Source organism: Mesoplodon bidens (assembly GCF_964165515.1).
Source record: "Mesoplodon bidens genome assembly, contig: HAP1_SCAFFOLD_752, whole genome shotgun sequence".
Taxonomy (NCBI): domain Eukaryota; kingdom Metazoa; phylum Chordata; class Mammalia; order Artiodactyla; family Ziphiidae; genus Mesoplodon; species Mesoplodon bidens.
Window position 1 is genome coordinate 66,100 of NW_027672248.1, and position 11,649 is coordinate 77,748.

Here is an 11,649-nt window from a genome sequence, read left to right on the forward strand (position 1 = left end):
CCAGTAGGCTATGGTAAGTTACATATGTATACTGTGATGCCAAAAGTAACCACTAAGAAAACTATACAAACAGTATACACAAATGATTATAAATAAATTAAATTAAAATGGACTTATTAAAAAATGTTTAAGTAACCCACCAGGCAAAATAAGAGAAACACAGGATTGAGAAACTAAGGTAAAAGACAAAACAAAAAATAAAATGGTAGACCTAATCTTTAACATAGCAATAATTACATTAACTGTAAATGATCTAAATAACCAAGTCAAAGACAGAGATTGGAAGAGTAGATTAAAAATTCACAAGCATGATCCAACTATATACTGTCTATAAGAAGTTTACTTTAAACATCATGATATAGGGAGTTCAAAGTAAAAGGAAGATAATGATATATCATGTGAACGTTAATCAGAAAAAGTAGGAATGGCTATATTAATATCAGATAAAGTAGACTTCAGAGCAAAGGAAATTATTAGGGGCAAACAGGGTCATTACATAAAGATAACAGGAATAATCCACCTAGATGACCCAATGATACAAAATGTGTGTGCACCAAACAACAGAACTTCAAAATACATGAAGCAAACACTGAAAAAAGTAGTAAAAGGAGAAAATTTTAAATCCACAATTATTATTTGAGACTTCAGCACAGCAATTTATAGAACTACCAGAGAGAAAAATCAGCAAGAATATGGAAGAAATGAAAACATCATCAATCAATAGGATATAACTGACATTTAAAGAACACACTCAGTAACAGCAGAATACATATTCAAGTGTCCATGGAATATTCACTCATATACTATATACTGGGCAATAAAAAGAACCTTAGCAGATTTAAATTGTAATGTGCCTAAGTGTTGGATGCTAAGACTCAGAGGTTTTCTTATTTCTTTCATTTATATATTCATAAAAAGTTAGCAGATTTAAAAGAATTAAAATCATAGAGTATGTTCTCTAGCCATAATGGAATCAGACTAGAAATCAATAACAGAAAGACAACAGGAAAATCTTCAATCACGTGAAAACTAAACATCACAATTCCAAATAACTCATGGGTAAAAAAGACAGCATCAAGGAAATATTTTTTAATGCATAGAATAAAAGGAAATGGAGATATAACAGATCAAAGTTTGCAGAATGAAGTGAAAGCAATGCTGAAAGAGAAGTCTATAGCACTAAATTGGGAAAGAAAGTGTTTCAAAGCAATAATCTAATTTTCTATATTACAACAGTAAAAAGGGAAGAGGAAAAAACACTAAACAAGCAGAAAGAAGGAAATAATAAAGATGAAATAGAAATCCATGAAACTGAAAACAGGAAAATAGGGGGGAAAATCAATGAAACAAAAGGCTGGTTCTTGGAAATAAACAATCTAATCAATAAAGATCTAGCAAGACTGATAAAGATAAAAAGATGGATGGCACAAATCACAGATATCAGAAATGCAACCAGGGATACCATGGCATATCCTGCAGGTTAATGAGGAACAAGTTGTTATGAGCAAGTCTACACTATAAATTGAAAAATGTAGGTGAAATGGGCCAATGCTTCTACACTCAAAACTACCAAAACTCAGCCAAGATGAAATAGATAATCTCAGTTTTCCTGTAACCATTAGAAACACTGTTTTTTCATTTAAAAACTCCCAAAAGGAATATTCAGGCTTAGATGTTTCACTTTTACCCAAGACATAAAGAATTAACACCAATTTTACATGATTTGATAAGAAATAGAAGTAGAAGGAACAGTTCCTAATTAAATTTATGAAGCCAGTATTACCTTGATACCAAAACCGGACAGGGATACGATAGAAAGAAGAAAACTACAGACCAATATTTTTTATGAAATTGGCTGTAAAAATCCTCTGCCAAATATTAGCAAATTAAATCCAGAAATATATAAAAAGAATAATATACCATGACCAAGTGGCATTTATTCTAGTTATGCAAAGTTGGTTAAATATTTTAAAATCAAACAATGTTATCCACCATATCCAATAGATTAAAGGGAAAAGTCATGTGATCCTATCCAATAATGCAGAGAAAGCACTTGACAAAATCCAATCCCATTCATGATTTTAAAAAAAGAAGAAAAAAGAACTCCAAGCAAACTAGGAATAGAAAAGGAACATACTGAAACTCATAAAGATGATCTACAAACAACCTATACCGAGATTATATTTAACCGTGAAAGACTGAATGCTTTCTCTGTAAGATCAGAAACAAGGCACAGATATCTGCTCTCACCACTTTTATTAAATGTATTACTGGAGGTTCTAGTAAGAAAATAAAGCAAAAATAAATAAATACATACATTTAAAAGTTAAATTTTTAAAAAGTTCATTTAAAGGATAAAAGGACTATTCCTACTATGTTGAATAGGAAGGAATATATCCTACTGAATGTTGAAGAGTAATATATCCTATTATATTGCCTAAGGAAAAGTAAAACTGTCTGTGTCTGAAGAGGACATGATAATCTAAATGGAGAAAATACCAAGGAATCCACAAAAAGCTTGAGAAATAATATTAGTTTGTAAATGTTTTAGAGTACAAGATCAACACAATTTTATCACATTATATATTAATAACAAATGTGTAGAAGCTTAAATTAAAATATGTGATGCCATTTACAACTGACCTAAATAAATACTTAAATACAAGCCCAATAGGACATTTATAGGACCTCTATACTGAAAATTACAAAATGCTGATGAAGAAAAATTTTAAAGTCCCAAACAAATAGGGAGACATACCTTGTTCATGGATTAGGAAACACAACATAATAAAGATGTCAATTCTCCCCAAGTTAAGAGGCTTAACACAATTACTCTTAAAATGCCCTCAAGGTTTTTGCGGATATAGACAAGCTTTTTCTAAGATTTGTATGGTAAGAAGAGGCTGAAGAATAGCTAAAACAATTTGTAAAGGAAGATTAAAATGGGAGGAATTAATCCACCCAATTTCAAGACTTTGCAGTAATTTTGGAGGGTAGATACATAGATCAATGGAATGGAATAGAGAACCCAGAAATAGACTGACATAAATACATTTAACCTGTTTTTGACAGCAGTGCAAATGCTATCAAGGAAGAATAGACATTTCAAAAAATGGTACTGAAACAGTTGGACATCCCTTGACAAAAACAAACAAAAAATGAACCTTAACCTAAACCTCCACACCTTACACAAAAATTAAATCAAAGTGGATCATAATCTTAAATGTAAAAGCAGGACATTTTTAGAAAAAAAAATAGAAAATCTTTGGCATCTAGAACTAGGTGAATAATTCTTAGACTTGACACCGAAAGTATGATCAATAAAAGCAAAAACTGATAAATTGTATCTCATCAAAATGAGTTAAAAATGCTTCATAGAAGATCCTTTTAAGTGGATGAAAACTCAGATTACACAGTGGGAAAACATATTTGAAAATCCCATATGAGACAGATGACTTGTATCTATAATATACAAAGAACTCTCCAAACAACTTAAAAAAATCCAACTAGAAAATAGGCAGAGGACAGGAACAGACATTTCATGGAAGAGAATATACACATGGCAAAGAAGCACATGAAAAGATGCTCAACATCATTAGCATTAGGGAAATGCAAATTAAGACCATAATGAGATATCAGAGAATAACTAAAATTATAGTGACAACATCAAATGCTGGCGAGTACGTAGAAAAGTTATATCACGTCACTGGTGGGAAAATAAAATGGTTTAGCCACTCTGAGAAACAGCTTGACAGTCTCTTTTAATCCTAAAAGTAGATTCACCCTACAACGCAGTACTTGTACTCTTGAGCATTTATCCAAAAGAAACAAAAACTTAATTAAGTTCCCACAGAAACTTACACATAAATGTTCATAGCAGTTTTATTTATCATAGCCAATAACTGGCAACTACCCAAATGTCTTTCAATGGATGAATGTTGAAACAAATTGTGATAAAATCTTATGATAGAATACTACGGAGCAACGAAAAGGAACAAATTATTAATATATGCAAAAATTAAAATGAACTTCAAGGGAATGATGCTGAAGAAAAAATTTTTAAAAGCCAATCTCCGAAGATTAAGTAATTCATGATTATGTTTACGTATTATTCTTAAAATAACAAAACTGTGGAGATAGAGAACAGATTAGAAGTTGCCAAGGGTTAGAGATGGGGGTAGAAGGTACAGTGGGGAAACTTTGTGAGGTTTTTGTGGTCCCAGTACAAATAATACAGCACTCTTGGTTTTAATCCCTAAAGATTTTTAAAAACAATTCCTAATAAGAGTTGTCCAGATATTTAGCAATGGCAGCAGATTACAGGTATAGCTCCCCAACATGACAACTTCAAAAGAGATTGTACTAATTCAATGCATATGTTAATTTTAAAAAGGCCAGTCACAGTACTTAAATGGTATATATCTTAACGATATTATTCTAAGTATCTAGCTGTACCAGATGGACTAGCAGGATTTTCTGTACATTCAATCTTATTTAAGACAGTAAATCTTATAATAAGAGAGTTAAAAAAAGAAAAAGAAAAACAAACAAACCTCAACTACAGTTGGATATTCTCATAGGAAGATGAGGTGAAAATATGTAGCAGTGGTTCAAAAGCTTAAGCAGTGGCACCTAAATTTGGCTGCATATTAGAATCATCTGAAGCACTTTTTAAAAACCCTCACACTGACTGTTGGTCATCCTAGACCAATAAAATAACTTTAAATCTCCTCAGACGATGCCAGTGTCTAGCCAGAACTGAGAACCAGCAGACTAAGCAGAAGGGGATGTTTCTACAAAGATTTCTTAACAATAAGTCCTTTCACCCAATCAGATTTACCTTCCCACAAAGGGGTAAAGAAGGCTAGATGCTGACCATACTTGCTTAGCTGTAATTAGCACTTGTGACTCGCCCAAATCCTAGATCATGTTTCCCCTAAATTTCATGTTATTCCCTAAGTTTTTCAAATCCAGGGCTAAGGGGTTTGCCAGGATGAGGTTTTAAGTGTTCACACAGGGGAAGTCCCTGGCAAACCAGGACAGCGGTCACTACATTGAATTGTAAAGCATCCTAAATAACCCTGCCACTGCTCCCAGATACTAGTCTGTGCCAACCAGTGGAGAAAAGGCATTCTCCATTACTACCACGGCAAATGCTGCTGTACTTGCCTTGGCTACTCCCTATCTTTTCCAGGCATCACTCCCCTTCACCTGCTGGTGGACACTTTGGCCAGCTGACAATGCAGATATTTTCAAACTTTAAGGTGAATAAAAATCATATGGAGGGCCTGTTATAACAGAGATCACTGAGCCCCACTAGAGTTGCTGATTCCATAGGGCTGGGATAGGGCCCTAAAACTTGAATATCTGACACATTATCAGGGGACGCTGGTAAAGCTGGTCAAGTTGTTACTGAATGCAGGTTCATGTGTCTGAAGCACAGTGAGGCCAAACAAACCTAAAGGTTGGAGTCTGGAGAAGAGAAAGGTTTATTGCAGGATCGAGCAAGGAGAGGGGTGGTCCGTGTTCCAAAACCCCTGAAATCTCCAAAGGATTTCAGCAAAGCATTTTTAAAGGCCAGGTGAGGGAGGGACATCCCAGGGCATGTGATCAGCTGGTGCACAATCCTCTGATTGGCTGATGTTGAGGCCACAAGGCAGGTAACATTATCCATCCTTAGGTGCCAGGAGGTCTGAGGGCTACGTGCTCATGATCATCAAGGAGTTCATTTCTTCCATTGGGTGGTGGTTTTTAGCATCTGAAAACTCAAGAAATATGCCTGAGATACTATTATCTGAGTACTTCAGAGAGAAACTACAATAGAGGATATGGGGGATGGGTCTGTCCTAGGAAGGCCCCATAGGGTACTGCTTGGTTACAAGGTGACCATACTTTGAGAACCACTGCTCTAGTGGCTTGGAATGTTAAGAAAGCAATGGAAGAATCCCTTCCCAGATCTAGATTCTAGTATCACCAGCTATTTTGGTGGGAGGAAGGGTAAGTTTTGTCCTTGCTTGGACTTCTTGTTCATTTATATCAAAGCCTATTTGAGGCAGTGCGTTCGGCAGTCCTGCAGATCTGTCTTTTGCTTCAACAGTGTTTGGAATGAACAGACCCAGGGACGCTCCTTGCTCCAGCCCCCGACCACCTTCCAACCTTTCTTCCTTTCGCAACCTTTGGAATCAGACACTCAGCTATCCTCAGCCTCCAGGACAGGCCAACACCAGTTTTTGAGCTTAGCTCCTTATCACTGATCAACCACGAGTTCACAGGTTCGTCAGAATTATTCCACCGAGGTGGAGGCCGCCGTCCACCGCCTGTTCAACATGCATCTGTGGACACTTACCTCTCTCTGAGCATCTATTTCGACAGCAACAATGGGACTCTGGACAGTATGGGCCACATTTTTCGCCAACTGGCTGAGGAGAAGTGTGAGGGCGCCCAGCGCCTCTTGAAAATGCAAAACCAGTGCTGCGGCCGCGCCCTCTTCCAGGATGCGCAGAAGCCTTCTCAGGATGAGTGGGGTAAAACCCAGGATGCTGTGGAAGCCGCCATTCTTAGGGAGAAGAATCTGAACCAGGCACTAACGGATCTGCGCGCCCTGGGTCCTGCCCGTGCAGACTCCCAGTTCTGTGATTTCCTGGAGAGCCGCTTCCTGGAGGAGCAGGTAAAACTCATCCAGAAGATGGGAGACCACCTGACCAACCTCCGCAGGCTGGCTGGTCTGCAGGCTGTGCTGGGCGAGTATCTCTTTGAAAGGCTCACCCTCGAGCCAAACAGGAGTCTCTGAAGTCCAGCCGCGTCTGAGGAGACCCTCTGGCGTCAGAGCTTCTGCCTGAAGCCCCGCTCTGCAGCCACTAGGCAGCTTTGTAACCGCCCTGGAGCCCTCTCCCAAGCCTTGGACCAAATGGAAACAATAATGTTTTTTGCAGAAGGAAAAAAAAAAGCCTATTTGAAATACAAACAGAATAAAGTGAAAAAAAGAAATATATACATATATTCACGTTCTTTTAACATATGAATTGCCCCACTTTATCTGTGTGAAATAAGTTTGTTCCCATTATTGGGCTGGTTCTCAAGCTTTGCTGCTCGTTTGAATTACCTAAAGAGCTTTGAAGAAAAACATTGGTGTCTGGGTCCCAGCCCCAGAGATTTTGATTCAGTAGGTCTAGGGAGGAGCCTGGGCACGGGAAGGTCTCAGAGTTCCCCAGGTGATTCTAATGTGCAGCAACTTTGTGAACCACCTCTTGGCTTCAATGCAGCTAGTCATCAGATATTAAATCTAAGACACATGGACTACTAGTGCGTGAGCTCTGTCGCTAGGTGTATTCCATTTTCTTTCTCCTGGAAGATTCGTGCCAGGGAAAATGATTGATAGTTGTGTTACTTCTCTGAAATGGATGGAAATTTCCAATTAGCGTGAACAGGGGAGGGTGAATGGGTGAATGCAATAAGGTGTATCATTTACGTATTGCCCTATGTGTATGGCTAGAAGCTTTTGCAACTGAGGTCTGCCCTACTTTTCATGCTAATGGTAATGCTTGTCCTCCTAATGCAGCCATAAACTTTATAAGCCCATAGGTAGACAGCATCACAAAATATTTACCCCTCCCCACTGGCCCACTCTCAAGCTTCACTCCCCTTCCCCAATACACAAATGTACATCAATGCGCTTGAGACCAATATCAACATACTGACCTTCAATTCTTCTACTCTGCAGCTTCCCTCTTATCAGGAGATGTCAGCATTTAGTGCAAGGACAAATGCTTGCCTCTTGAGGAGTAATGTAGACAAAGCCTCCAAGAGACAAATAGCCCTCAGGGAGGGGGAAAAAGTCTTTCAAAAAGGTTGATGCCCAGAGGAGGCATTTTCAGTCATCTCAGCTTAGAGGTCAAATATCCAAAATTAAAAAGGTTAAAAAAAAGAAGAAGAAAGCAAGGAAGAAAAGAAGGAAACAATTTTCTTATCTCATAGTAATAAGGCAGTTTTCCTTAAAAAAAAAAAGACTTAAATTCTCTTTCCTAATCAAAATGTGCTTTTCCATCTTTAGACTATTCCTCTTATATCCTGTATTATTCATGATGTTTAATTCTTGAAATAGCACATGGCTGAAAACAGAAGCTAACCTCTTGTTCACTATGAATTGAATCTTCTTTTCCTAGGACCCGTCTACAATGTACAATTTGGGGTTGGCCAACATAATTATTTTCTCTGAAATACGTTACAGCATTTTGCCTTTTCAATATATAGTTATACAATACATTGATAACACAACATATTTAATATAGTCAATATAGTAAATACAGCTATAACACACATGATATGATGCCACTTTGGTGATTTTCTTCATCCATGTAATTCTGAAATTTGACAGTATAGTTTTCATATTCTAATGAGCTGAGTATTACCTTTGCAAGGATAGAAAAATAAAATAAATTCATAATATTCTTGTGTGGTTTGCCCCTGGGGTGGATTACCATAATGGGGGGATATTTGAGCCTTTCCCCAAGTCATTAAAAATCCTCCAGCGAGCAGCCCCTTGTCCTCTCCAGGGAGTGGGGGGAAAGGATCTTTAATCATAATAATCCTGGGGGGAGAAATCTCGGAAATAAGACATCTGCTTCTGTGCCTTGTTGTTTTGCAGAATAGCAATGATTGCCTTAGCAGCTTCTATTGCCATATGTATACAATAAGTAAATGAACAGAAAATTGAATGAACGCATAAAAGAAGGATAAACCCACCCAGCTTAACAAACCCACTCTCTCACCTGCTGTGCCCCGAAACATGAAAGAAAGAATCATGGGATCATAAGGATTAATAAAATAACAGTCTCTGTTAACAATATTGACAGGAGGTATAAGGATAATTTGTCTGATGTGGGACCAACAGCTTAACTAACTGCTTAATTCTTTTTTTTAAGGGCAATTCATTCATTTATTGTTTAAAGATTGTAAGACATCTGAATTTTTGTAGCACAATTTAAATGTTTTACTTTTTTGATAAAGCAGAGTATAATAGCAAAAACAATTAGTTTCCAGTAATATCTATATCTCTATTCAGAATTAAGTCTTCCACAGACATGTAACCTGGAAACAAAAGCCTGTTACAATAAGCAAAGCTTCAACGGAGTGGCTACTTTTTGGGCCAGGGAAAGGTTCATCCCTATAGGAGGATGATGTGCTATGTAAAATGGCTGCAAGGTCACAGCCTTGAGGGCGTTGGAAGTCTACTATCCTATTCCACATTACGTAGTTCAGGGAACTTCAAATGTCTGTTCATCTGCAACCAAGCTGGCAACCTTTAACTGATATTTCAAGCAGGTAAGAAATAAATGAAAAGAAATCCCTACATTGATGTTCCTTGATTTACACTGTTAAATGGTTCATTAACATGTAATTCTGGCTAAGAATTACATTTGAGACTCCTTGCTCAGATTTTGGTTAACAGTACAAATCTTTCAGAAATTCATGTTTTTATTAATCAATAATTTGTCAGCTAGGATACGTTCAGGCATCAGCTGCAACATCAAAATAGGTGCACTGCCTCAGCGCTTTGGAAAGACATAATCTAAAACACTAATAGCAGACAAAATATCTGTTACTAGACAGCATATGTGCAGTACAGCAAGACAAAAACATATTCATATGTGCCACGGACCAGCCTCAGAAAGAGGATTTCACCGCCCAGGGTCAGAAGGGACGGGGTAAGGAACTGAAGTAGCACCGACGAATGGGGTCAGAAGGACCAAGACAACTGACGGTTGCAAGGCAAGTTTTATTATGCTACAGTTGCAGATTATATAGACTAGAAAAGGGAAGGTTGCCAGACGGTGGTTTACATTATCTAATGACTGTCTCGGCTCAAGGTTAACTTCCCTGGCAGAAAACCCATAAACCCAGAATCATCCAAAATAACCTGCACGTGCAGGGTGGAGACAGATTGGCTTGTCTCATTTTACATACTTTCTGATTTCTGGACCCTGGTGATTTATCTCCCGTGGAATGGAACAAGGAGGGGAACAAGTAGGGACAGTCCCTTCGAGCAGCAGCGGCATGCCTGGCATGTCTGTAGCCTGCTCTCAAGGCTGATTGCTTCCCACAGGTCCCCCTTCTTTATTTTTTAATTTTTGCTGCAAAATAATTCCATGAAGCTTAGTGCCGAGAGTAGTATACTGAAGCATGAGGATACGAAACAGACATGAGAAGATTATTATCAATAATAGGCAAATTATGGCCAGGGTAATAACTCCTGACAACCCTCTAGTAATCCACGACTAAGGGTTTAACCACTTTAAATGATCCAGTAAAGTTTGAATTACATCTTCTGGTGAAATATCATCAAGATGTGCATGTTGTATATCCTGAATTTCAGCATTTAATTTCTTAAGATCAAGACTAATATTATTATCTGACCAAACACTCAGCAGATGCATTTTTACTTTTTCCCATTCCCAAATACAGTCATTGTACTTGTAAGGAATAACACAAATCCACGTATACTTTGCATGACAAGCTAAACGCATCCTCAATTTTAATGCTGCCATCTGATCTCCAATCCTCAAAATTGCGTTTTTAAATTCATCTAACTTGTTATTAATCTGTAAATCTATGTGACTTTGTAAAGATTAAGCAAGACTGGTATTTTGAGATAATTGATTAGCAAAGTGAGCATGATTAATACTCTGTGAAAGAGCAAGACGGGCAGTAGCCGCGGTAGCAGACAGAGCAGCCAAGGCAAGTAAACTTACTATTAGCCACCCAATAAAGCGTCTCCTTCTCTGCAAGGCTTTAGAGAGTTCCACCCATGCCTGTACTCCAGTATCTTCATACCAAGGTTCTCTCAGATGTACAGGCACCATAACATATATGGGTTGCCTTAGTATAAGCACAGATTGTGTTCCTGCAGAAGGGAACATACAACTGCTAAAAATACAATGAACACAGCTAATATTATATCCTCCTTTGGAAGAATTACCAATGTTAATAGAACCAATCAAAAGTGTATATGGAGGAGCAACACAAGTTATAACAGGTGTATTGGAATAAGTTAGAGCTAGTTTCCATATATCCCAGTTCTTTTGAAATGTGATAAACCTATCTATGATGGGAATAGAAGAGAGAAGAATTGACCCCTTGGTATGATCTGTAGTACACCATATTTGGTTATTATTCCAAGATGCATTGCAACATTCAAAATTGGATCCAGCAAAGTTAATGGTCATAAAAGGAGGAAATTGAGGTTTTGATTTTCTGTTAAGAATAGTAACCTTATGTCCAACTATAAGTATCCCTTGTCCTCCAAGTAAATGCTTCATACAGAAATAATTTCCTGAATCTTCACCTGGAACCTTGGCTATAGTAATAGCGGAATCCCAAAGTGGCGAGGCATATGAGATTCGACCTCTAATATTAATAGCTTGCCCATTTTTATACCAAATGATGGTATCCTTAAGATCCTCTCGTCGGCTGGTAGCCGGGCCTGTAAGAGTAATGTTGGTTCCTGTAAAATGAAGGTTCACAAAAGCAAAACAGTGTAATAAATGAGTGATAACATGTTTAGTAGCTTCTCGGGTCTGTGCTGTAGCACAGAGGAAACCAGAATAAGTATCAATAGTGACATGAACAAATTGTAATTTCCCAAAAGACGGG

General features: G+C 37.6%; 1 pseudogene across 1 annotated transcript in view; it reads left to right on the top strand.

Moving 5' to 3' along the window:
• LOC308610421 (ferritin light chain-like) overlaps positions 1-6,790 on the top strand; it is a 39,570-nt pseudogene extending 32,780 nt beyond the window's left edge. The window contains exon 2 of the transcript in view: positions 6,266-6,790. The product of the transcript in view is annotated as a ferritin light chain-like (transcript). The remainder of the gene's footprint in view (positions 1-6,265) is intronic.
• Positions 6,791-11,649: the final 4,859 nt, after the last annotated feature.